The sequence below is a fragment of the Mesoplodon bidens genome (assembly GCF_964165515.1).
Source record: "Mesoplodon bidens genome assembly, chromosome: 11".
Taxonomy (NCBI): Eukaryota; Metazoa; Chordata; class Mammalia; order Artiodactyla; family Ziphiidae; genus Mesoplodon; species Mesoplodon bidens.
In genome coordinates this window covers 38,578,408-38,605,658 of record NC_138167.1, presented here as the reverse complement: position 1 = coordinate 38,605,658, position 27,251 = coordinate 38,578,408, and positions in this window count along the sequence as shown.

The window sequence follows — 27,251 nt, the reverse complement described above, 5'->3', positions numbered from 1 at the left end:
CAAAGTGTCCATGCCTTTTCATTGGCTGCGTCCTTACCAAGACCAGGAATCTTTCTTCTTCCATTTGGGTTCTGCTATCGTTGCAGGGCAAGACAGCTCCTCCTTCTGGTCTCCCTACTCCATTTAACTGAGGTTTCTGTTTCCTAATTATTTACACACTAATGGTGGTTACATGACATGCCGCTACTTAGTCAAAATCCACAGAACTTTACAGCACAGAGAGTGACCCTTACTGTATGCAAATATTTAAAAAATCATTTAGGCGGTAAAAGGATGCCAGTATGGTATGCAGAAAGTGACAAAACAATCTATTATACAAATGTATATAACAACTTCACTGAAAAATGTGGGGTAAAAAGATGTTAACCAAAGTAGCTTTTGAATTGAGTGGAGTATGTAAGACTAAAGACAAAAGAAACCATACATAATCACTGTACTCTAGATGGTAATTTTTTTTCCATGGCAGCATGGGTTAACAATTCTGGAATCTATATACTTGTAAATTGGAATTGAACAAAATGGAGGATGGTTGGAACAAGGTTTCTCACTATTGGAGCATGGATTTGCATACAAGGAAGGGAAGGAGGCTATAATGATGCATATGGCAATGGATTAAAGTTAAAGACATCATTATGAACTCATATTTAGCTTAACAGAGATACAGATTGTTACATATAGACATACACACACACACACACACACACACACACACCTGCAGGTTTAGTATGCACATGTTTCCTTGCTCTGTCAGCTGAGAGATCCTGGATCTTGTCTACAAATACCATTCCAATAAAAGAAATCAGGGCACCTTTAGTCACTGATTTTAGCCCTGGCTAGGAAATACACAAGATGAGCCTGGATCACATTTAGTACCAGAAAACAAGGAAATACTAAAAGAAAAATCAAGACAAAAACAAAAAGCATAATGACAGGTGTATGTCAAAGGGACATAGGAGCCAACTGAAAGACCTCCCAATGGCCAAAGTGGGAACAATCTGAGTGAAAACATAAACAATATTGATTAAAACCCAAAGTACAAAATACATTTTCTTGAGGTCATGTGGATATAAATGAATGATTGAATAAATAGATGAGTGTGGGAAAATAGACAAATCTCTCATGAAAAAAATATTCAAATAAATTATGTAGATACTGGGCCCTCAGTGAGGTGGGACATATCCCACCCTTCCTCATTATGTTCAGGCTTCCTTCCATAGTGACTTCCTTCCAAAACTATAGCTTGACTATAAAGAAACCTAACAAATCTCATCTAAAGAAACCAAGTAAGGTGATCAAGTTTCACATCAATAGGGATAAGTCATGTTGATAGTATATTCCCTTGTTATGTGATGAAAATGGTATTTTGTCTCTGTGGTCTTCCTTCCAGAAACCCAGAACTCTAGTCACACCATGATAAAAATATTAGACAAATCCTAACAGAGAGGGTATTCTAAAAAATACCTGACCAGCATTCCTCAAAACTGTTAACGTCACTGAAAACAAGGAAAATCTGAGAAACTGTCACAGTCAAGAGGAGCCCAAGGATACATGATGTCTAAATGTAACATGGAAATCTGGATGGGATCCCGGAACAGAAAAAAAAAAGATAGTAGGTACAAACTAAGGAAATCTGAATAAAATATGGCATCCATTTTGTCTTAATCTTGAATTCCAGTGATTTCTGTAAATTATTCCAGTGAATTTTGAGTCCAGTTTAATAACCTATTAGACAAACAAAGAAACTTTGTTCCCCAAGGGTAAGATAGAAAAGTCTGGAATTTATTAATACTGTCACAAAAGGAAACTCAACTCACATTTACAGATTTTAAAGTATCCAAAATGTTGTCAAAAACCTAAAAATATTTGTGGGGTCCTCAGAACAGCTTAATTGCTACTTAATGCTACAGGGAAAGTTTAAAAGTCATGTTTATTCTCTCTCAGATTATTGTATATGCTATCCTGCTGATCGAAACTGTTGGCAATGACAACAATGCCATGTGTCAAGTATCATAAAATGAACATAACAAATAATAAATCATCCATAGTAAGTCAGGAAACAGGCTCCATTGTGGAGGGTATTTATTTTTTTAATGTCTCAGGGTCACCTGGTAGGTATAAAGATGTCTTTAAATGCCTTCCTTGGACATACAAAAGTACATTGTGGTGATACAGTGATGATCAGATGGATGAAACTGAGCTGACTAAACCTTATCTCAATACATCTATTCTTTTCTGGATGAAATAGATTTACTAGTCCACAGAATTTCATCCATGAGGAACTTTCTACTACTGGCCTGAAGGATGGGGAACAGATAACTTCAGTACATCACACTTTTTTTGATTACTGAATATTCATAAGTAAGCTTTTTAGAGGAAAAAAAATCAGAAAAGATTTTTTTAAAGTATGGGAACATAGACTTTGTACACTTATATTCTTGTATATACTTGCATTCATCTATACTTTAACCATTTCAATAATTCAATAATTATATATTGTTTATCACAATTCAGGAAAACATCAATTTGCACTGTACAAGTGATACACTGTATCATCCTGTCCCTGATTTATTCTTTATGCTCTTTAAGTCAATTTCTCAGTAAGGAAAAGTGCTATCATGCAGCAAAACTAACATAGACACAACTTTTTATACAAATTAGGATGTTAAACAGTGTCCAACTCTAGTCTCTGCTTCTGTGAGCCAGGTCTAGAAGGGTGAATCAAAGGCTAATGTGGGGGATTATAATACAGGCTCTAGGATCAGACTGCTTAATTTGAGTTCTTGCTCCACCACTTGCCAGATTGTTGATTTAGGGCAAAATATGCTTCAGTCTTCTCATCTATAAAATGGGGGAAAACAGCAGCAACTATCATGTGGCTGGTACACAGTCAATAAACGAGTATATTCTCACCAGTCATTTACAGCTACTGTCCATTCTGAGTGGGCTGTATGTACCTCAATTCTGATGCACTAATCTGATGCCATATCCATTGTAAACATTTTGAGTGTCACTTATGTCTACATCATAGAATGTTTGTGGTTACTAAATGAGTTAATTGCATGAAAGGACTGATTCAGTGTCTGACAATGAGTTTTCAAAAAATATAAAATGTTCTACTATAAATCTCAAGAAATTGAGGTTCTGTTGGGTATTAACTTGGAGGAAAGACTCCTTGGCTCCTATGACATCAAGGTGCTTAAGCCAAAATATTTGGGGTATCACATTTTGAGTAGAATGCACTTGAGAGATGTCTCTGGCTTAAAGAACTGATAGTAATCATTAAGGGGTCCAGAGGAAAGGAAAGCAAAACAATCTGCTTAGAGCTATTCTATTATGTGTAGCTATTGGGGTCGGGGGGAGAGAGAGGAAAGGAGGGAGAGAGGGAGACTAAAGAATTTTGTTGTCTATGGAGAATTACTAAAGCAAGAAAAGATAAAAGTACTCAGCTTGAACACCCTGAACATGAATATCCTTCATGTTCTTAGGGTAGGAAAATATTTCTTAAAAGTAACACAAAATGCCTAACTATAATGAAACCTAATAACTTATATTTATTGAAATTAAGAACTTCTGTTCATCAAAAAAACCCATTAAGAGATGATGTTTCATCTTAAGGCAAGTAGAAAAAGTTCACAATACCTCTTTCCCATTATGTCTAATACAGCATGGAATAACCAGAGTATCAAATTATTTTAGGTTTTACAATTGAGGTGGCAAAGAGGTATGAAGCTCACAGGTCTTATCATTTCCCTATATGTCCTAGTCGATTTAATCATAGTACTTAGCATTTCTTTTCTCATGAAAACAAAGGAGAACATTTCTAGTTAATGGCTACTAGAGTTAAATCAATTTAAATGTATGACATAAATTAGACACAGAGAGATTTTAAAAACATAATTTTTTTATTATTTAATGAGAAGAATACTTGATCAGAAGAATTATAATTTTGAAAGAAGAATAAGTAACAAAAGAATTGAAAATGCATAAAAAAGAGAGGATGTTTCAGAGTAGAAGATATTTGCAATACACATATCTGTCAAAGGATGAATATCAAGAGTATGTAAGTAACTGTTCCAGATCCATAAGAAAATTTCAGGGAACTCTAAAAAATGAGCAAAATACTTGAATAGGTACTTTATTTAAAAGGATATATCAATATTCAATAAGTATATAAAAATCTTCTGAATCTGTTTAGTCATAAGAGAAAATATACAACACAGAAATAATGAGATATTCAAAATACCTACCCAAGTGGCAACAATTAAAATATACAATACCAAGTGTTGGTGAGTTTGTGTAGCAATTAAAATTCTCATACTATTTGTAATACTGTAAATTGGTTCAATCACTTTGGAAAAGTTTTTGATGGTATCTAATAAAGCAAAATCTTTGTATTCTATATGAACCAGATCCTAAATAAATAACCTAGAAAAATGTATACATGTGTGAACCAAAAGATAAAAGATATATACAAGTATTTTCATAACAACACTAATAGTCCAACCTCAACACCCATTAACAGTATAATGGATCACAGTACTGGAATTCTTAGCCACAGCAATAAGACAAGAAAAATAAATTAAAAGGAATCCAAATTGGAAAGAGACAAGTAAAACCATGACTGCAGTTAACATGGTACTATATATAGGAAATCCTGAAGATGTGAGTAAAAACTATTAGAACTAATAAACAAATTCAGTAAAGCTGTGGGATATAAAATTGATATACAGCAATCAGCTGTGTTCCTATACACTAACAATGAACTATCTGAAAGAGAAATTAAGAAAATAATTCTATTTACAATTGCATCAAAAAGAATAAAATGCCCATGAATAACTGTAACCAAGAAGGTAAAAGATCTGTACACAGAAAACTATAACACACTGATGAAAGAAATTGAACATGGTACAAACAAGTGGAAAGATAAATTGTGCTTATGAACTGGAAGAATTAATACTGTTAAAATGATCACACTCCCCAAGGAAATCTATAGATTCAATGAAATCTTTATCAAAATGCCAATGGCATTTTTCACAGAACAAGTAACTCTAAAACTTTTATGGAAACACAGAAGATCCTGATTAGCCAACAACAATCTTGAAAAAGAGGAACAAAACTGGAGATACCACGCTCCCTGATTTCAAACTTTACTACAAAGTACAGTAATCAAAACAGTATGGTACTGGCATGAAAACAGACACATAGGTTAATGGAACACAATAGAGAGCCAAGAAATAAACCCATGCTCATATGGTCAACTAATCTATGACAAAGGAGTCAAGAATATGCCATGGGGAAAAGATAGCCTCTTTAATAACTGGTGCTGGGAAAACTGAACAGCTACACACATAAGAATCAGATTGGACTACTTTCTTACAGCATATACAAAAATAAACTCAAAATGGATTAAAGACTTAAACGTGAGACCTGAAACCATAAAACTTCCAAAAGAAAACATAGGCAGTATGTTCTTTGTCATTGGTCTTAGCAATATATTTTTTTTGTATCTGTCTCTTCAGGCAAGGGAAACAAAAGAAAAAATAAACAAATGGGGCTACATCAAACTAAAGAGCTTTTGCACTGTGAAGGAAACTATCAACAAAATGAAAAGGTGGCCTACTGAATGGTAGCCTACTGATATATTGCAAACAATATATTTGATAAGGGGTTAACAGCCAAGATATATAAAGAACTCATACAACTCAACACCAAAGGACAAAAAAATAAAGACCGCAGTTAAAAATGATAGAAGACCTGAATATATATTTGTCCGAAGACATACAGATAGTAAACAGGCACATGAAAAGATGCTCAACATCACTAATATGGAAATAAAAATCAAAACCACAATGAGGTATCACCTCATACCTGTCAGAATGGCTAGTATCAAAAAGACAACAAATAACAGGTATTGGAGAAGATGTGTAGAAAAGGGAACCCTTGTGCACTGTTGGTGGGTTTGTAAATTGGTGCAGCCACTATGGAAAACAGTATGGAGATTCCTCAAGAAATTAAAAATCGAAGTGCCATATGACCCAGAAATTCCACTTCTGGGTATTTTCCTGAAGAAAACAAAAACACTAATTCAAAAAGATGCATGCACTCCTATGTTCACTGCAATATTATTTACAATAGCCAAGATATGGAAGCAACTGAAGTGTTCATCGACAGATGAATGGATAAAGAAGATGTTTTACATATATACAAATATATATGAGTATATATATACACACACACATATATATGTATATATATATAGACACACACATATATATAAAGGAATATTACTCAGCCATAAAAAAGAATGAGATTTTGCAATTTGAATCAATATAGATGGACCCAGAGGGCATGATGCTGAATGAAATAAGTCAGAAAGTGAAAGATAAGTACTATACGATTTCACTTATATGTGGAATCTAAAAAACAAAAGAAACAAAAATAAGAAAAACACAACAACACAGAAACAGACTCATAGATACAAAGAACAAATTGGTGGTTGTCAGCAGGCAGGCAGGTGTGGGACCACTGAAATAGGTGAGGGAGATTAAGAGGTACAAACCTCCAGTCACAAAATAAATAAGTCACAGGGATGTAATGCACAGCATAAAGAATAGAGTAAATAATACTCTGATAACTTTGTATGGTGACAGAAGGTAACTAGACTTATCATAGTGATCATTTTGTAACGTACAAAAATATTGAATCACTGTGTTGTACACCTGAAACTAATATAGTATTGTAAGTCAATTATACTTCAATAAAAAAACAGAATGGATATATAAATTAGTTTATTGGTAAATAAACCAATAGGATACAACAATATGAAAGAACAAATTATTGCTACAGAAAACAACATGAATGAAATCCATACACATAATCTGAAACCAAAGATCCATACTTAAATGTTTAGCCCCTGTGTGAATACATTTTAATAAATTTAGAAAACATGGTGAGGTAAGTTAGAATAGTGGTTACTCCCAGACAAGGAAGGGATGTGAAAAGGCTTTTCTGGGTACTGATAATGTTTGATATCCTCGATTTGGGTGCTGGTTCCAGCAATCATTCAAGTTGAAAAAATTCATCAAGCTTCACACTTGAAATTTATGAACTTTTTGGTATGTATATTATCATTGTTTTACAAAGGACCTTAAAAATCAATTAAATACACAGAAATTACAGATATATTAAAAGATGAAAAAAACAAATCCATGACTCAAAGAAAGGTTAAACATTTTATTAATATTTTACAAAACACCAGATTCTGAGTTGCTGAAAATTACATTAAAGACATAAAATAAGACTTGGTTCCTTGTAATAAAGGAGTGGCAGAGTGCTTATGCATGTGTGCCATTCTGGTACTTTATGAGATTTCATCTATGTCTCAGTATGTATTCTTTTGAATATGCCCACATATAAAAAGCTTCCTAAAAACTTATAGTTAGTGCCTTGTCATGATTCAAAGACAGTGAATAGAATGTGGATGCTAGTAAAAGCAACACATTTTAGGCTGAAAATTTAAAAACAAAAACAAAAACAAAAACAGCTGTTTAACTGAAAGTCTTTTCCATCTCTATTTTCTAAGATTTATTTCCCTTACTGCAGAGGGATCATTAAGAGGAAAGTCGAATTATTTTCATCATTAAACATAAGCTGGATATATGTGATTTCACACCTTTGTAGTAACAGTTGAGATTCAAGTAGAAAAATATATATATACAAGATTAAGACAGGAATACATAATGTTAGCATGCATTTTTTCTCCCATAAAGAATATGCTGAAATTCCTATATTTTTACAACAGTTACTAATCACAGAGTTAGAGCATTTAAAATGGATATATCATTAGAAAGTGTTACATGTTCTTCTTTCATGAAAAGATTAGTAGTGAGGAAAATCTCAGAAAATGGACTTAAAGTGTCTCTTTGTCCTTTTTACAGTTTTCAACTATCCATGTTTCTGAATGTCATGTACAATTTTAAAAAGTGGAAGAAGATAATCAGAAAAAAAAGTATTCATATTTTTTCTTGTTACAAGTATTTTCAATTTTAAAGAATCTCAAGTTTATTAAAATAACAAGTCTTAAAATTCTTAAAGTAATAGCAATATAACAATAAACATCAAACAACTTGATGATATACAGAAAAATACTCATCTGTCAATGAGTAAGAACAATTAAAGAAAATACAAATAGTCTGAAAATTCCTTTAGTTATCTTCAGTACATGTTACTAAAACTGGTTGCATTTTAAAAGAATGTCTAACAGATATAAGTATATTGCATACCACTGGGTAATTATGTTTGTGGAATATGGCTTGTGCCTTCTAAAAGTAAATACTCAATCCATTTATCTTTAGAGGTTTTCATGGCATTGCAATTAAATGACATTAAGAAAATTATATCTGTGTTCAGTTCTGAGATACAAAAAAGTATTTTCATTTACATTCCACAAAACAGAACCCTTGTGGGCAATGCAGGGCTAGTAGTATACTGCACTGCAAATAGGCAAATCTGAACAAAAGAGTAGTCATTAAAGAAGTTCTTCTTTATGGGTTATTTATTTAGTATCAATGACACAATCAGTATCGTAAATTTGAATATATTGATTTTGGTACTTTTTTTTAATTCATAAATATGTTTTGATTTTATAGCTGCATGTATGAGTTCTAAATATGGAAGGTTTATGTCTTGCTTTATATTTTTGTATATTAATGTGACATTGGGTTAAACATTATTATGTCAACACTGAGGGTCCACAACAATGACTTTGTTTTCTTTTAAAATCTGTATGTTACTTAAATTTTTTATTAATATCAAAGATCTTTAATTTTATGTATAAAGAGCTAGCATTGTTTCTTTAGTCAGGTAGATGTCTTGGATAATTCATTCAAGAAAGATCCCTTAGTCCAACTTGATGAAGTCTATGTCCTTCACATGCTTACATTAGCAGCACATACTGAGGCAGTATTGGTAGGTCTGATCCTACAGGTTTCAGCAGATGCAACAAGAGAGAGAATCACAGTCAAATTTTAGTATGTAGCTGCGGTGCAGATGCTGGTGATCCATCTTGCTCTCAGAGGTCACAACATGCCAAAAGGCTACTTCAAGTTTTAAAATAACTTGACAATATTTTTTTACATCCTTGGAAGGTGAAACTTTTCTTCATTCATTTGTAACACAAAACTCAGAACAATATCTGTCACACAGTGCTAGTTTAGAAAAGCTTATGGAATTGAACTTTGTACACAACTAGGTACAAGGTGTAGAAGTTAAAGGGAAGCAGATACAAGGCTTTATGAAAAAGAATTTTATAAATGTAGCCTACATGTCCTGTCATCTGGTGTTGCTGTCTCCTTTGATAGTCAAATGAAAGCATCTTAAAATTCTATCCCAAACTTTGGGAGAATCAGCATCACTTCCAGTCTCTACAATGAATGATTTACAGGGTGAATTTGTTATTCTTTAACTCTACGTACCAGTTTCTGCTGAATTAGTTCAATATCTTTTCCATGTGCCATTACAGATCGTCTGCTACTAGCCAATATCCCAATATCTACATTTCCCAAAATACAAGACCTGTGCTGAAGGTTCATTAAAATAGAAGGCATTTTCCATGGTGGCACAAAGAATATTGCCTTTCTGGAACAATTTTTTTTTTTTTTTTTTTTTTTGCGGTAGGCGGGCCTCTCACTGTTGTGGCCTCTCCCCTTGCAGAGCACAGGCTCCGGATGCGCAGGCTCAGCAGCCATGGCTCACGGGCCTAGCCGCTCTGCGGCATGTGGGATCTTCCCAGACCGGGGCACGAACCCGTGTCCCCTGCATCGGCAGGCGGACTCTCAACCACTGCGCCACCAGGGAAGCCCTGGAACAATTTTTGTCTATTCTACCCTGGAAATTTCTCAGGTAGCATTTCATATAGGCTACAGTCCAGAATATTAGATTCTTTTTTCTTTCTCTCTCTTGTTCTCATTCTTCCCTGACTTTCTCCTTTTTCCCCATTTTGCTGTTCTCTTAACGCCAGTGCTTCTGTTGGCCTTATGGGTTGTTCAGAGGAATCTGATATCTGTTTCTTTGCTTCCTTTAAGTCCACGTCCTCAGTGGGAGTGAGAATATCTTGCTTTCCACACCCATTCTAAATGTAGCCTTAATTCACTAAGAAATATCTTTTTTATATTAATAGACTTTATTTTCCAAAACAGTTATTTACAGAAAAATTAGGCAGATAGTACAAAGAGTCTGTATATAACTCCATCATCCTTCACACAGTTTTCCCTATCAGTAATATATTACATTGACAGGGCATATTTGTTATAATTAATGAACAAATATTGATTTTTTTATTAATTAAAGTTCATAGTTTATTCAAGTTTCCTTTTGTTCCTGTTGCAGGCTCCCATCCAGCCTATGATATATTTAGTTGTTGTATCTCCTTAAGCTCCCTTTGGCTGTGATAATTTTTCAGACTTTCACTGTTGACCTTGACAGTTTTGAGGAATACTGGATCAAGCATATTGCATAGGACGCTCTATGCAAATAATATTGTCCTACATCACCTCTAAGCTTCAGAATTTGTTGGAATTTGTCCGCTATTTGTCTCATGATTAGACTGGTTATAGGTTTCATGGTGGAGTATTACAGAGGTAAAGTGTCATTTTCATCATATCATGTCAAGGATACACAGTATCAATACAATTTATGACTGCTCATGTTGGCCTTGATAATCTGGCTGAAGCTGTGCTTGTCTGTTTTCTCTACTATAGAGTTACTCTTTTCCCTCCTTTCTATCCTATACTCTTTGGAAGAAAGTCACTATGTGAGGCCCACACTTAAAGAATGGGGAGTTATATTCCTTCTCAATTAGGATGGAGTATCTACATAATTTATTTGGAATCTTTGGCACTAGATATCTGCCTCTTCTCCCTCAATTTGGATTTGTGGCATTTATTTTATACTATGCATTGTAAACTATCACAACTATATTTTTTTGCTCAAATTATTCCAGCTTTGGCCATTGGGAGCTCTTTCAGGTGGTTCCTGTGTCTCTTTGACATAGGTCCATCAATAGAGGTGAGTTTTTAAGTCATTTCTTCACTTTTAAGAAACAATTTTTATGACTATATAATATGGGTTTTGTTCTTGTTTAAACACACACACACAGAAAGAGAGGTAAACACAAGGAGATATTTTCATTATAATAGAGTTCATTTAACCAGGATTTGGAAAGGAGGATTATCAGTTATGGGATACTTAACAATTCCCAATGAATGGATGTAAAACCAACTCAAATTCCATTACTATGACACATGAGGTAATTTTTGAATGAATATAACTTTTATATGCCCATGTATAAATGAGTACTCAAAGAGACAGAAAGAAAAGAGTGATTACTGATTTCAAGATTGCAGATAATTTTGTCCTCCATCACCTCTAACCTTCAGAGTCCAAGAATACAGAATCACTGATTCTGCACTTATGGGTTTTGGTTCATTTTAGAAGTTTGACATAAGAGAGTGAAGTACAATACAAAAGCTGTGTTCTACTTGTGCACAGTTCATATCATCATTGACTCATGTAGAGTAGTTACTAATTATACTCAATGATTAATTTTATTTCTTATAACAAGATATAAAAAGTAATAACAGGGTGAGCATTATTACTCTTCTTTCTCTCATTTCTACTTCTCAGTCATTCATATGAGATGATTATTTAATCTGGTGGTTTTAATAAAAGACTTCAAACTCAGTCTTCCAAATAATTAAGAACACCAATTACTTCATCAGTAACTGTTGGCAGCAGATATTTAATAATACCCACATATGGATATAAGATATTCTCATATTCTTCTGAATTATAAATCTGGTATCAGTCATTATCACTCAAATATTTGCACAGTATGGCTGAATACTCAATAAGTGGTAGAAACAATGCCCATTGTTTCAAAAAGCAGGGCACATGACTACTTTCCTGACAGGAACACACATTTTTGGTTGTATATATTTTGTCAGCTGTATCTATTTCAGAACGCACCTCATTCCTAAAAAAAGATGATCAACTAAACCATTAGGTTAGTTTTCCATCATTCTATTATATTCCCCCCTCAAATCCATGATTATTTCCTAATTTGAATATTTAGTCACATATTCAGATAATGTTTGCTATTCAGATAATGTTAGCAAGTGCTCAGAATTTCCAGTGGAGATAAATTCCAAGAGTTTTTCTCTACCCTCTCATCATGTTCAGAGAAGTTCAATAGCTTGGCTTTCTAGTGTACCGTTTAGGAGCTTAGGGTTTGCAGTCAGTTAAACCTGGTTCAATCACTTACTTTGTGATCTTTTCCAAGTTATTTAACCTTTTAGTACTCCAGTTTCTTTGCCTGTTAAATGGCCTCATTAGGAGTTTTATAAGGATTAAATGTTGTAATCTGTGCAAAGCATATAGTACAATGCCAGAAACCTTCATTGTAAAACTCTCCATGGGAGGTCAGCAATGTAGGGAAAGTGTGTGACAAATGGTAGTTATTTTTCTTATCATCAGGATCATTATTATTCAAAACACTCTGCTCAGCTGCTCACAGCCAGACATAACGTACAATTCTTCAAGAATATTGCTCAAGGTTTGCTTGAGACTACATGATCACCTTATACTGCACAGAAAATGAAAGGGCTTTCATTTAATTTCTAGGCTGCTTTGGAAACCTAAAATCAGAGGCAGGGAGTGATGGGATGCCAAGTAAGACCATCAAATTTGTAGAAGACTTAAAATATCTAACCTGATCCATGGTAGTTTTAACGGATTTGAGTGAGACCCAGTACACAGAAGTAGGAACACAAAACTAGGCCAGGAAGACTCTGCATAATTTTTACATGTTCTATTCTTGAAAAATATTAGACAGATGAGTATTCTTGAAAGAAGCTGTTTCACGTGCTAATATCTAAAATATGAGATTTATGTCTGAAGCTTAATATTCAAACCAAAGTGCTTAACAGATGCCACCTCAGTCAAAATACATTAGTACTTGCTAGGTAATATATTAGGGTTAAAGCCCTAAAATTAAAGAACAGTGTCACAAACAAATGCTAGAAGGACAAAACTTAGATTAAGTACTCAAACATTATTAGGTATAGACTCAATTTAGAGGTGGATGGGATCTTACAAATCATTTTGTGGAGCAATATGGGTAGATGCTTAGCATCTTGAAAATCTGGCTAGATCTCCCATGCTGGACCCACTCCCATGTATTGATATATTTTTTTCATATATATAAAAGGAATTTAATAATCAGCTGTTTAGAGACACATATGATAAAAACCAGAAAAACTAGTAAGTTATTAAACTACACAAACCTTTTGGAGGAAAGCAACATGAAGAAACTGACCCTGGGATAGAACTTTGAAAGAGGAAAAAGGAAGACAGTGTAATAGTCAGGAGCTAATTCCAAAGAAGGAGGAATACCCAAATACCTGACTAAGTAGGGTAGGTACCTGGAGGCTGGTACAGAGTCTGTCCTGAAAGATCTGACCATATGAGCAAGAGTGAAGTAGATAAGGTAACAGTGAACCAAAAGGTCAAGCACCTTGAAGCCAAGGATCAAAAGATTAGACTTGAGGAGGAACACTATTGGCAGCTACTTCAGGATAATGAGAAGGAAGGTCATGTTGCTTTGAGGGAAATAATTCCAGTTGCTGAGGGTTGAATAAATTCGATAGGAGAGAGGTTGAAGACAGGTCTCTACCTTGAAGGCTGTTTCAGCAGCCCTGGCACAAGGTAAATGAACTCGAGATAAAGACTGTGGCAGTGTGAATCATGAGTGGGTCTCAGCAATGTCCCAAAGGGCAAAATGACAAGCTAGTGATGGACTGAATGACAAAGTCAAAGGAGAGGGTGAGAACTCAAAGATGATTTTATTCCTACGGCTCTCAAAACTGCTAAGATACTGGTGTAAGAAAGTTTCTTAGAAAAGTATACTGAACTAAAAGTTCTGTTTTCGTCAAGAGGCATATCTAATAGACTGATAAATATAAGTGCTAGAATATGGGAGTTAAAGAAGCTTTACATGTAGATGAGCTCCTGGAAAATGAGGATAAATTACCTGGAGAATAAAAACATGTAAGAAAATGACTATTCTGCAGATTTTAATATACTAGGGGACACTGGACACACAAACCCAACTTCACTTATGATAATTAAACTCACTTCTAGATGGATTTTTCTTTTTTTAACCTTTTTATGAACAGTTCAGTGCTTAGTATATGAAAGTAGCTCAAAAATATTAGTTAATTAAGACCAATATAATCCTTGCTCATTTCTATTTCCATGTGAAATAATGGACAAATCACCAAGTAATTAGATTGAATAAGATGTGTGAATTAAAGTGAGTGTGTGTGCACGTGCACACATGCTATAAAAAGGCTAAAGGAAAGGTCGAGTCAGGAAGTTAACTTTTCAGATTGGGTAAAATTCTCTCTGCTAATTATCAGCTAGCAGGTTTTTCTCTGTTAAACAAGTTTCCCTACTGACTAAATTATTTGTGTTTTTCCTTTTCATTCTTAAGTGAGTTAACTAAGTTGAACTAAAACTCAACTTAGACTTTTCAGGATGAATACTATTTTTCTAGAACATATTGCACATAGCTCAGAAAGAAAAACTCTTCTTTATTTAATGGAAAAATATTTATAGGAACTCACATTTTTAATAAAGCATTGTGAGATAAATTAATATAAAAAAGATTATTGAGACATTTGGATTTTGAGAGTCAAGGCAATTTATATTTCGTACTTTGCCTTCTCTAAGTATTTCTTATTTCTCTTTCAGTGTACCTACTATGTTCCAAAAGAGAAAAGAAGAGATAGGCACTGTTATTTTGATTTTCATTTTTAAAGGCCTCTGTGTAAGGGAATTAAAAGAGGAGTCCTTGGGAGACAATGTGCATTTATTCCATTCTAACACAATGATTTTGGCAATCAATACAGGGTCATCCTGGAAATTCTACTCCCTTTGATATGCAAATTAAAATATTATACTGTCCTCATATTTTGATAAAATTATAACACAATCCTACTTCACAAAAATGTGCACATCTTTGAATTTTTTATCAGTATTTTCCAGGAAAGGAAAAAGAATCTCCTGAGGTGTTAATTTTGTTACAGGTCTCTTTATGAACTACATGAAATAATAATTAGTTATATCAAAAATCTATATTTTTCAGTATATAACTAAATCTCTATCTCATCTAGTTATGTCATCTACCGTAACAAGTGAAATATTTCAAATAAAGTTTTTCAGAGTAAAACCACCTGAAACTTATAAATCAATATAAGGGGGATGAAAAGGGGGAAAAGAAATCAAATATCTCAATATACCTGTTTCAGTGCCTTTTTTAAAGCAGTAGCTGTATTCCCTAAGAGCTACAACTGCCACCAGGCGGCCCCCTTTTCCCTGCTACAGCTTTCAGTGGATTTTTTTAAAATTTATTTATTTTATTTACTTTTTTATTTTATCTTTTTTAATCTCGGCTGCGTTGGGTCTTTGTTGCTGCGTGCGGGCTTTCTCTACTTGAGGTGAGCTGGGGCTACTCTTCGTGGCAGTGTGCGGGCTTCTCAATGCGGTGGCTTCTCTTGTTGCGGAGCACGGACTCTAGGCGTGTGGGCTTCAGTAGTTGTGGTGCACGGGCTTAGTTGCTCCACGGCATGTGGGATCTTCCCAGACCAGGGCTCGAACCCGTGTTCCCTGCATTGGCAGGCGGATTCTTAACCACTGCACCACCAGGGAAGCCCTGAGTGGACTTTTGTATACAATTTTCTGCCCTTACTTCTTCGATCCTAGACATGGTGATTTTTGCTGTTCTCTTCGCCTTGCCTACACCTCTGCCAAGTGTTCTGTCTCTTTCATCATTGAACCTGCCAGAATCCTGACTGAAACAGTGGTTGGTACCAGAAGTAGCCTCAGGAAATAGACCCTCCAGATAGTTTACTGGTACAGGATGTTACATATATTTAAAATATACATGGATAACCTACTTACCTGAAGATACCCAGAACTAGTAATACATGATATTGTAGTATCATTTTGCATTACAAAATTATTACTTTCGAACATAAATACCATAAATATTTTTGTGCAGACTTTTTTTTGAGAAATTCTCAACAGAGCCCCTTTTCCTCAAAGCATAAATCTTAATCTATCTATCCATCATCAAGTAGGCTAATGAGCAGCTATGTTAGAAACACTGTTTCCAATTTGGGTGAAAAAGCATAATAACCATCTAAATAAACAGATATTCAAGTTTTATACTGGAGAAAGTTAAATCCAGAAGATAAAAAACAGTTATATGAAACTAGCAATATACAGAAATTATGTGTGTTTCTCTTCATGATCCTTATGGCTTGAGCTACCTTTGTCAGGTTGCATGTGTATGTGATTTATTTATTCTTAAAAAAAAATTGGTTTAAATCTATGCCCTTCCTGGTGATTAGACATGTAGCTAAATGGTAAGAGAAAAAACAGCTCAAAGGCAGGTTTGTATGTGAGATAAGAAGGGTTAAATTAAGGTGCTTTGGGAGATAAGCTGGCAGCAGATGCATGTGTGTTACAAGAAGGATGGATCATGACAGCTCAACAGGGAAACAAGGTTTTAACCAATTGAAAACTGGGAGGAGTCTATTTCCCTTTGCTCAAATACCATGATTAGCTTCGTGTGTTCATGATAAAAAAGAAATGGTAGGTCAAAAATAAAGTAGGCCAAAGTAAAGTAAAAATGATGTTAAAAATTTAGAAGACAAATGATCAAGCTAAAGACAAATTTCAAAACATAAAGGCTTTTTTCATACACTATTTTGGAATTGACATTGTTTAAAGTCATAACTCAAATCTCAGCAGGAACATAAGTAGAGAAAGGGGAAATTTTTAAAGGAAAAGCAATTAAAATGTGTATATATATAATGTACATATATAAATGTATATGCACATAATATATATGAATATATTTTATATTTCCATATATATATATGTATGGCTGTAAGCTAAGAATTGTTCAAGAATCAGTTAAATGTAAATAACAATTGTTATAAGTGGCTCTGATTCTAAGTTCTAGCATCAGTTTAAAATTCTATGTTCCACGAGAGTATTGAGTTTCTGATTATTCATGAACCTGGTTCATGATTTTAAGTGTAACCCAGATAACACTGTCTCCTTCTTGTATTAAATCTTGTTTCAGCACAGAAAAATAAGTGCTGTCTTCCAAAAGCACTGAAAAGCTATGGAAATCTTTGCTGAAGCTTTTGTCAGAACATCAAGGAGGAGATGACATAGCACATAACATTGCATAATTTCTTTAAAAATATCATTAAACATTTACTCTTCTTACTAAAGTTGCACTCATCATGGCAGCCTCTTAAATTTCTCTTCTTTGTCTGTCCCACTCACTCAACCTTACTGTCTTGCACTTTATTTCAGATCTCCTTGCTCCTTCCATGCCTTTGCCTCTATTTCTCAATAATTTTTTCCTCATATACAAAGCATAATCTCTCACAGTTACTCCAATTTCATTTATCTACCCATTATGCTGCTCAGTGAAAAAAAAATTTGGTAGCTTAGCAGAACAAATGGTATCCTCCTTGGAAAATAAAGTTTTGTTAGTATTACTGTGTAATTAACTCTCCCAAAACTTAGTGAATTACAATTTCAGGCAGTGTTTGGCTGGGTGATACTTGGGTTTCGTGCTGTGTCAACTGGAGGTCAATCAGTGGTATTCAGCCGGTGGCTGGTCTAGTCTGAAAGGTCCAGGAAGTCTTTGCTTACTACATGACTCCTCAGTGGTGATGGCTAGAAAGCTACACTTTGCTGGATCTACCTCTCCATGTGGTCACAGGGCTTCTCCATACAGTCCGTCCAGGTGGAGAGTCAACTCCTCACATGGCAACTCAACTAAGTGTTTGTAGGGTGTCAAGAGGAAGCTGCAAGACCTTTTATGACCTAGTATATAAATGAACATTATTTTCTCCCATTCCCTCCATTCCATTGTACCTATATTCCCTACATATTTCCTGGATTGTAAAATAACACCATATATTCACTTAGTGGCCATGTCAAAAGTCTAGGGATCATTTTTTATTCTGATCCCTTTACCTTCCGAATCTCATCAGTAAGATTCAATAGATTACAATTTCTAAAGTAGACCAGTCCCAGTAGTGCTGCTTAACTTATCTTATTTTCCCTCTGGTCCCCTTCAGTCTACCCTAGATAAAATAATCAGAGACCAGAATGACTGAAAAGAGCATGATACCCTGCTCAATATGTAACCTGTAGATTGATCTATACCTATCTCTCTATCCTGTAGGCAGAATCCTAAGATGGCCCCCAAGATTTCCACACCCTGCTATATATGTCTTATACAAGTTCCTCCCCCTGAGGGTGAGTGATACTTATAACTTTCCCTTGAATATGGTAAAAATAATGGGATATCACTCCATGATTATGTTACATTATATGACAAAGATGAGAAGATTTTGCAGGTGTAATTAATATCTTTAATCAATTTACTATAGATTAATAAAAGAGATATTATCCTGAAGAGACATGACCTAATCATATGCCCTTGAAAAGAAATACGCTCTCTTGCTGGCCACGAAGAGGCAAACAGCTGTTGTGTGAACTCTAATGGGGAGGGACAGCCTCTAAGAATTGGTGACCTCAGTCCTACAACTATAAGAAACTCAATTCTGCCAACAACCTGAATGAACTTAGAAGACCCTTCGCTCCAGAAAGGATCACAGCCTGGCCAACATCCTGATTCCAGTCTTGTAAGACCCTGATCCAAGGAACTAGTTAAGCTGTGCCTGGACTTCTGACAGGTGGAAGCTGTGAAATAATGAAGGCATGCTGTCTTACGAGGTTATTTAATGCTTTTGTTTAAAATGTTTCAATGGGTTCCCAGGGACCTCGGGATAAAGTCTTCAGCTTGGCTTACAAGACATTGCCTGTGGCTCTGCCACTCTCTCCAGCCTTCCAGCCTTCTCTCTTACCAGCTTCTCTCTTGCTGCACAGGAGCCAGTTATTTAAGGCTTCCTTCAGATTTTCACAACTCAGACTCTCTCTTGCCTTCACGGTTTTACATTCATCTGGTCAACTCCACCATCTCACTGCTACCACTCTGATAAAACCCACAGTCAACTTTTTCCTGAATTGCTCTAATCATTCCCAACTGATCTCCCTGCCCTTGTCCCTTTCCCTCCCACCATAGCCTCTGCATGACAGAGCTGTTAAGACTAAAAATGTTAAAATATAAGTCAGAAAAAAATCCGACTCTGCTCAGAACTTCACAAAGTCTCTTGGTTCTCTTTAGTTTTTTACTCTGGTAAAAACCAGTGTTCAAAATGGCTTCAAAGACTGTACACAGTCTGACCCCCTATTACCTCTCTAATCTCATTTCCTTCTGCTTTCTCCCTAAGCTCACTTCACTCCAGCCTTACTCCTTTTTTTTTTTTCCTTTTCTTTAAACTTCAGCTTGTTCTACCTCAGAGCACTGTTGTACCTTCTACCTAAAACGCTCTTCCCACAGGTAGACACATAGATTATACTCTCACTTCTTTCTGGTCACTCAAATGGCAACTTACCACTGTGTCCTTCCTTGACCATGTTTTTTAGAATAACCACAACTCTCCAAGCACTTCTTAAATCTTTCCCCTGATTTTTTTTTCTTTATAACATTTAGCATGGTCTCTCATTCCATATGTACATAGGTGTTTCTTGTGTGTCTGCCCACTAGAGTATAAACTCCCATGAGGACATGGATTCTGGTCCCCATCACTGCTGGATCCCCAGTACCTAGAACAGTGACTAGTACACAGTAGAAAGTAAATACATACTTGCAAAAAACTGGTTATAAAAAAATGCTGGTTTCTTTTCTCTAACACACTACCCTCTGCCCTCTCCCTTTCTCCCCCAACTCCCAAGAAGCACACCTATTTTTAGTTTTCCTAATTAGCTCTTATTAATCTCCCTCACTCTTAGAATAGATTGTGTCTCTGAAAAACATTTTTACATAACCTTGTATGTAGCCCAGTTAGAGTAATAATCATGTTAATTACTACTGCTGCTAACTTACTGTTAGCTTCAATTGCCGAATGTGCATTCCAAAATATAGGGACGTTCTAGCATCCACTACTTGACCCCTTGTAACTAATACAGTACCTGAGACATATTACATGCTATATAGATATTTGTTGTAAGCAGTAAGGCATATAGCATACAGAATACATAAGCAAACCAAATGAATCTCTTTTCTTCAATTCTTCAATTTCTTCACTCTGTTTTACCTAGCAGGATGCCAAGCAGATAATTAGTACTAGATGCATCTTTGTTGACTGATTCGTTTGTTGATTGGGAGATCTTTCAAGTATACAAGGTAAGGATTGTGAGGTATCATCCTGCTTTGTAAAACTAAATGCTTTAACATATTCATCCCTGGAAAATAATAAGTGACTGACTGCCTCAAGTGCAACAATAACACTTAAGAGTCAGGAACTGAGCGTTAGAGGAAAATGATCAAACTAATCATGCGATGAGATGGAGCCATAGATACCAACCATGTGTGGAGATAAGCAGATGTCTCCATGATCAAAAGACTATATAAAAATTAAAAGTTAATGAATGAACTATACCTTTGGAAGTATATTTGTATGAAATGAATGCATCCAAGGTATCAATCATAGGTGACTTTGAAATTTAAAGAATACACACACACACACACACACACACACATATACACACACATACCCCTTAGGACAATGTAGCTTCCTTTTAAAATGATTTTTAAATAGCACTTTTCCTTTAGAGTTTTTAAATATATAAATTAGTAATGGACTGTGTTTTTCATCAAAAGGTTACAGTAACAATCTTCACTACATTTGAAACAAACATGCTGTCTCAACTTTAAACACCTTTTCTTACATGCTGCTCTTATTTATAAAGCAATGAAGCATAGGATTCTTGGCCAAAGCTCAATTCCTCCACTACTGACCTCTGTCATAAATTTTTGCTTTAAGATCTAACTTACAACAGGAGAGATTTTTTTTTCATGCTGTTTAAATTCCTTACAATGCCTCTATTCAAACTCCCTCAAACTTCGTAATTATTTAAATAAATCACTTAACCAATATTAAATAAATCACTTAACCAAATATTAACAAATAAACCATTTAAATAATTGAATCTTTCCATTTCTACTGCTCTTCCTGCTATTTTTATTCAAATGTTTAACATATCCAATTTAGAAGCTCAAAACAGCTGACTTATTAATAGAAATATGAAGACAAGGAATATATTGCTTAAAAAGGGTATTTTTAGTATTTCAGTTTTTGGAACTGAAGAAATTTATAGACACTTATGCTTAGTATATACACTGAAGTTTTATAAACTTGCATATAATATATTATTCACTCATATTTAGTGTAATGCTATTTTCCAGCATCCTTTAATAACTTCATTTTGTGGAAGAGGATTTATGTATTCCAATGCCGTCAGTTTTACAATAGTTCTTGTGTGTCATTTAGAGGCATCCATCCCACATAATAATAAATTATGAAGAAAGAGGACATGAGAATAAATGGCCATAATAAGAGAAGGTAGACATGGCAAATGCCACTTCTTGATTCTCTTAATCATAGTTAAAGCTTCATTGTCTATGTAAAAATTTTTCTATCTGTCATTAGGCTCTACAAATGAAAGAATCATAAGTGAAACTGTAAGTATTTATTTTCCACCTTAATGCCAGACATTTAAGGAGGAGAGAAAAGGACGGATGTGGTTTGGGGTAATAAAGCAGTCTGGCTTAGAATGGGAAAATGAGCGATTTGGTTGTATTTTTATTTTTCCTCATACCTATCCAATTACACAATCCCTTAATGAGTGCCTGAGTTTTCCCACCTAATCAGTGATTTAGTTATTGTTTAACAGACAATGCACCACAAACTTGAAGCCCGTCAACCTAATTGAGGTGGGAAAATAATCAGCGTGAGGACACTGAAAGCAAAACTTACCAAAGGCTGCAGAGATGACAGATCAAGGCTAAGTGGTGTATGTCTGTCAACCTGCACAACTGTGTTGTTCTTTTGAGGATTGTTATTTGGGGGCAAAATAGGGCCTCATTAGGGAGTTAAGTAAAGGAAACATCCCCACCTTTCTACCTTCTATAATAAAATATTTTTATTCATACAATTCAAGAAAAAACTGATTAGCATTTTGACTTTGGAATGGCCTGAGACCCTAGGTCAAAAGCACAGTCTCCATTAATGTTAGCTACTTTATAGATCTCATTACTAATCTTTAATCCTTGCCTAAAATTATGATATGCCTTATTACATGAAATTGTGATTTACAAATGATAGCAGTGTAAAAGTGTCACTAATTCATAATTTTAGAGAGTACAGCTCATCAAAATTTTCTCCGATATGCTTTATGAAAGGGGAAAAACTCAAGCCCTTTAATTAATAACCTGCCCTGGAAAACCATCTTTCTAGAAGAGTACTGAAAAGACTTAAGGATAGCCAATAATAGCCTGACATCCTCTTTTACTTCAAAACGAATCATTTGCTATTAATAATGGTAAGCAGGGTTTCAGGACATTTTATGGGAGCATCATTCCTTTAACTTGTCAGTTGGTTTTATGTTATAAAGAGGAGGGTGATGGGGTGAACCAAGCTTGCAGGCATATATAACATTATGGAAGGTGAAGAATCTATGATGCTTCATCCAAAAAGCCATTTCATTTTGTCATTGAGTCATAGCAAAGTCACTGCTATCTGAGGAATTATTGTGAAGCTATCATTTGCCATCTCAGGTTTTATAAAACTGTTTATATATAAATGTTACTATCAGTTTCTATAATTGTATCATACAAGGGAAATTAAATGCAAATATGTATTTTGTTCCATTAAAAAATAACATATGTACATTAGTTTTAATTTTGTCTGCAAAATTAGGAATATTATGGTCAAATTTTTCACTATCTGACATTACTGTTGGTTAGTGAAAATGTAACTGAGCAGGACGCTATAGGGCAGGGTTCCCCAATCCCCTGGCCGGGGACAAGTACCAGTCCATGACCTGTTAGGAACCAGGCCACACAGCAGGAGGTGAGCGGCAGGCGAGCAAGCGAAGCTTCATCTCTGCTCCCCATCGCTCCCCATCGCTCCCCACTGCTCCCCATCACTCCCCACTGCTCCCCATCACTCCCCATCACTCCCCATCGCTCCCTATTGCTCGCATTACCGCCAGAACCATCCCCACCCCACCCCCACAGCCCAGTTCCTTGGAAAAACTGTCTTCCATGAAACCCGTCTCTGGTGCCAAAAAGTTTGGGGACCGCTGCTACAGGGCCTTCCCGGGACAGACCCCTCCCCGATATCCTTTGCTTTAGCTCCTCTATTAAGTACCTAGATACTAGTATCTGATGCATAGATCCTGAGTTTTTCAGATGCTAAAACCACCACCAAATGGAAGAAATTAACTGTTTGATGATCAGTAGCTCCCCAGACTTTCTGTCACCTAAGGATTGATAACCATCAACCAATAAGAGAATTGTGCATGAGCTGATCACATACCCTGGGACGCCCTTCCCTCACCGTGCCTTTAAAATTGCTTTGCTATAACCCTTCTGGTAGCTAAAATTAGAACTACCATATGATCCAGCAATCCCACTCCTGGGCATATATCTGGAGAAAACCATAATTTGAAAAGATACATGCACCCCAATGTTCACTGCAGCACTATTTACAATAACCAAGACATAGAAGCAACCTAAATGTCCATCGACAGAGGAATGGATAAAGAAGCTGTGGTACGTATATACAATGGAATATTACTCAGCCATAAAAGAAGAATGAAATAATGCCATTTGCAGCAACATGGAAGGATCTAGAGATTATCAAATTAAGTGAAGTACGTCAGACAGAGAAAGACAGATGTCATATGATATCCCACTCACGTGTGGGATCTTAAAAAAAAATGATACAAATGAACTTTTTTTTTTTTTTTTTTTTTTGTGGTACGCAGGCCTCTCACTGTTGTGGCCTCTCCCATTGCAGAGCACAGGCTCCGGATGTGCAGGCTCAGCGGCCATGGCTCACTGGCCTAGTGGCTCCGCGGCATGCGGGATCTTCCCAGACCGGGGCATGAACTCATGTCCCCTGCATCAGCAGGCGGACTCTCAACCACTGCACCACCAGGGAAGCCCCAGATGAACTTATTTACAAAACAGAAACAGACTCACAGATTTTGAAAACAAATTTATGGTTACCAAAGGGGAAAGGTCAGGGGGAGGGATAAATTAGGAGTTTGGGATTAACATATATACACTACTATGTATAACATAATCAACAAGGACCTACTGTATAGCACAGGAAACTATATTCAATATTCTGTAATAACCTATATGGGAAAAGAACCTGAGAAAGTGGATATATGTATAAGTGAATCACTTTGCTGTACACCTGAAACTAACACAACATTGTAAATCTACTATACTCCAATATAAAATAAAAATTAAATTAAATTTAAAAAAAACTTTCTGGGAGTTCGGGGGTTTTTTGAGCACAAGCCACTTGATCTCCTTGCTTAGCCCTGAAAAAAATATTCCTCTGCTCTAAACTCAAACATTTTGATTTGTTTGGCCAATCAGGCACAGGAACTCGCATTCGGTAGCAAAAATGGTTATAGCTAAACTGAACATATTCTTGCCTCCCCCTGCTCAAGTCCTCTCCCCTTCCAGCAGTAGGTAAAACTTTTGGAATACTAAAGAACATTACAACAACAGCAACAAAGAATCAGGATATAGCAACTGTTGGGCATAGAATCATAGATACTATTGATAGAATATACGCATAGCATTGTTTCAATACCTTGAGAAGTAAAGCCCCTGAACAAACAAGAAATAGCAAGAGATGTTTTCACCAAACTTTTATGAGTTCTAATATTACAAGAAAATGTATCATATTTACTAATATTATACATAAAACTTATCATGTGAGATGCTCATTCATTCAGAAAAATATTTAGAAGAGAGAGCATTCATTTTGGTAAAAAGAACTATGAATAAGGCTGCTTTCATTGAGCTATCTTATCACATTACAGCAGGTAGTGAAAAACACATTTAGGTAATACTTTAATCAGATATATTATAGATAGGGTAACGTGCTATAAGGAAGAAATAAAAAAGCATCCTGACACAGAAAGTGAGTGGGGAGGAAGGGACTATATTCATGGAAGATCTTTCCAACATAACATTTACCTGAAATTTGAATGATGAGAATAGAATAAGCACAGGTAATACTGAGGGAAAGCATTCCCGGCAAGAAGAACAATAAGTGACAGTTTTCTGTTGCCCCCTTTGCACAGAGCTGAGAGGTTCCAGGATCTTGCCATAGATATGTAGCCAATCAATACTATGAGATCTTCAACATCTTCCTAAATACTGAACACTTGAGCCTCACAGACTTTCTGACACTCAGTCCTGAAACTTGAGCATGCTGAATTCTATCATGTTTACAGTGTGCTTAGATAAACTGAGGCATTCAAGCTCATTAGTAACAGTTAAAAAACAAAGAAAATACAGATTTCTGAGCACTTAGAAGCATTTTGCCTTGAAATGTCTCTGGCAGTGAGCAGGCAACAGAATAACATTTGAGATTTTTTTGCTTCCTCTGATTTCATCTCTAACTTTAATATCAGACTTCATGGTTAATATTATTTCTCAAAATAAATACTAAGGAAAATCCTAATGCAGAAGGTTATCAGAACTTTGTAAAATGTGAAGGCATATCATGAGTAATCTTTGAATGTGCTCATGATTACTTAGCATCACAATATCTAAATCGGAAAATCTCACCCCAGAGAAAGAATCACATAAGGAGTCTGATCTGGGTTCCATCTCAAGGTCCAACACATGCCTTTAATTAATAACATGCCCTTCAACTGTCCACAAATTTCCTAAAAGAAGTGGATCAAAAAAATCAATGTTTCTCAATGGACACAATATTGGGGATGAGAGGGTTGTTATAAGGGCATGTCCCTCTTACAGTATGTTAGGGGTCCCTAACTCTCACCCACTAAATGTCATTGCAACTACCCTGTCACTGTGACAAACAAAAAAATGAAATGTTTCCACACATTTCCAAATGTCTATTGGACTGAATAATCATTTCGTAAACTGTGTACCTAATAATATTCTCCTGTGTGGTGTTCATTTGTGTTACAAAAAGAAAAAATGTTCTTAGGTCAAGCATTATGTTCGATGCATAATGTATCAAACAGTAAAGTAGGTTTCTTTTTGTAGGAATTTTCCAGACCTTAATATGTTAATGAGAACTGCAAATTTCAAAAGGGAGAGGGTGGGGCAAAGTGTTTATAAAGTGTTCTAAGCTTATTTGACCAAAAAAGTTTCTTTTTAAAAAAACATTTATGAGAAATGGATTAAATGATCCTTCAAATTGATACAACATCACATCACATATGATATAGTGGACAATTTTATTCATCCCATTTTTGGAGATTCCATTTGAAAACCTGAAAAGCCTGCAGAAAAGAAAGCAAATATGCAAAATCTTTTATATATAGCAAGAGTCAAATAAATAATGTAATGATAATATGAGTGCTTCTATATTCACAAAAGAAAGGTAACATAATACACCAGTTTCTATCTTAAACATTTTTCTTATGTATTCTTTTGATATCAGCCCTACAAGTAAACTAATTATCTTTAATCTACTATTGGAAAAGTGGAGACAGAAAGAGATGCTCCTTCTGTTAAGGTCTAGCCTACGTTACTGTGAAAAATATCCAAAATGCAGTGGCTTAGATAAGATAGAAGTCTATTTCTCTTTCACGTCACAGGCAAAACGTAGATAGGTGATCAAGAGTCAGTAGGTGGATCAGATAGATGGCTCAGATTCACAAAATCATCAAGAGAGTAAGTTTCCTTCTCTCTTATTTCTCTGCAGTCCCCTAGTGCTGCCTTTATTTGCATGGCTGAAGCTAGCTCACTAGTACCATACCTACACCCCAGCCCAAGGAAATGGGAAAATACTGAGAGAGGACAAGCCTCAAAGAAAGTGACCCCAAAGTTTCAGACATTACCTATTGGCAAGGGAGTCTAAAAAATGTACTTAACAGGGCTTCCCTGGTGGTGCAGTGGTTGAGAGTCTGCCTGCCTCTGCAGGGGACACGGGTTCGTGCCCCAGTCTGGGAGGATCCCACATGCCACG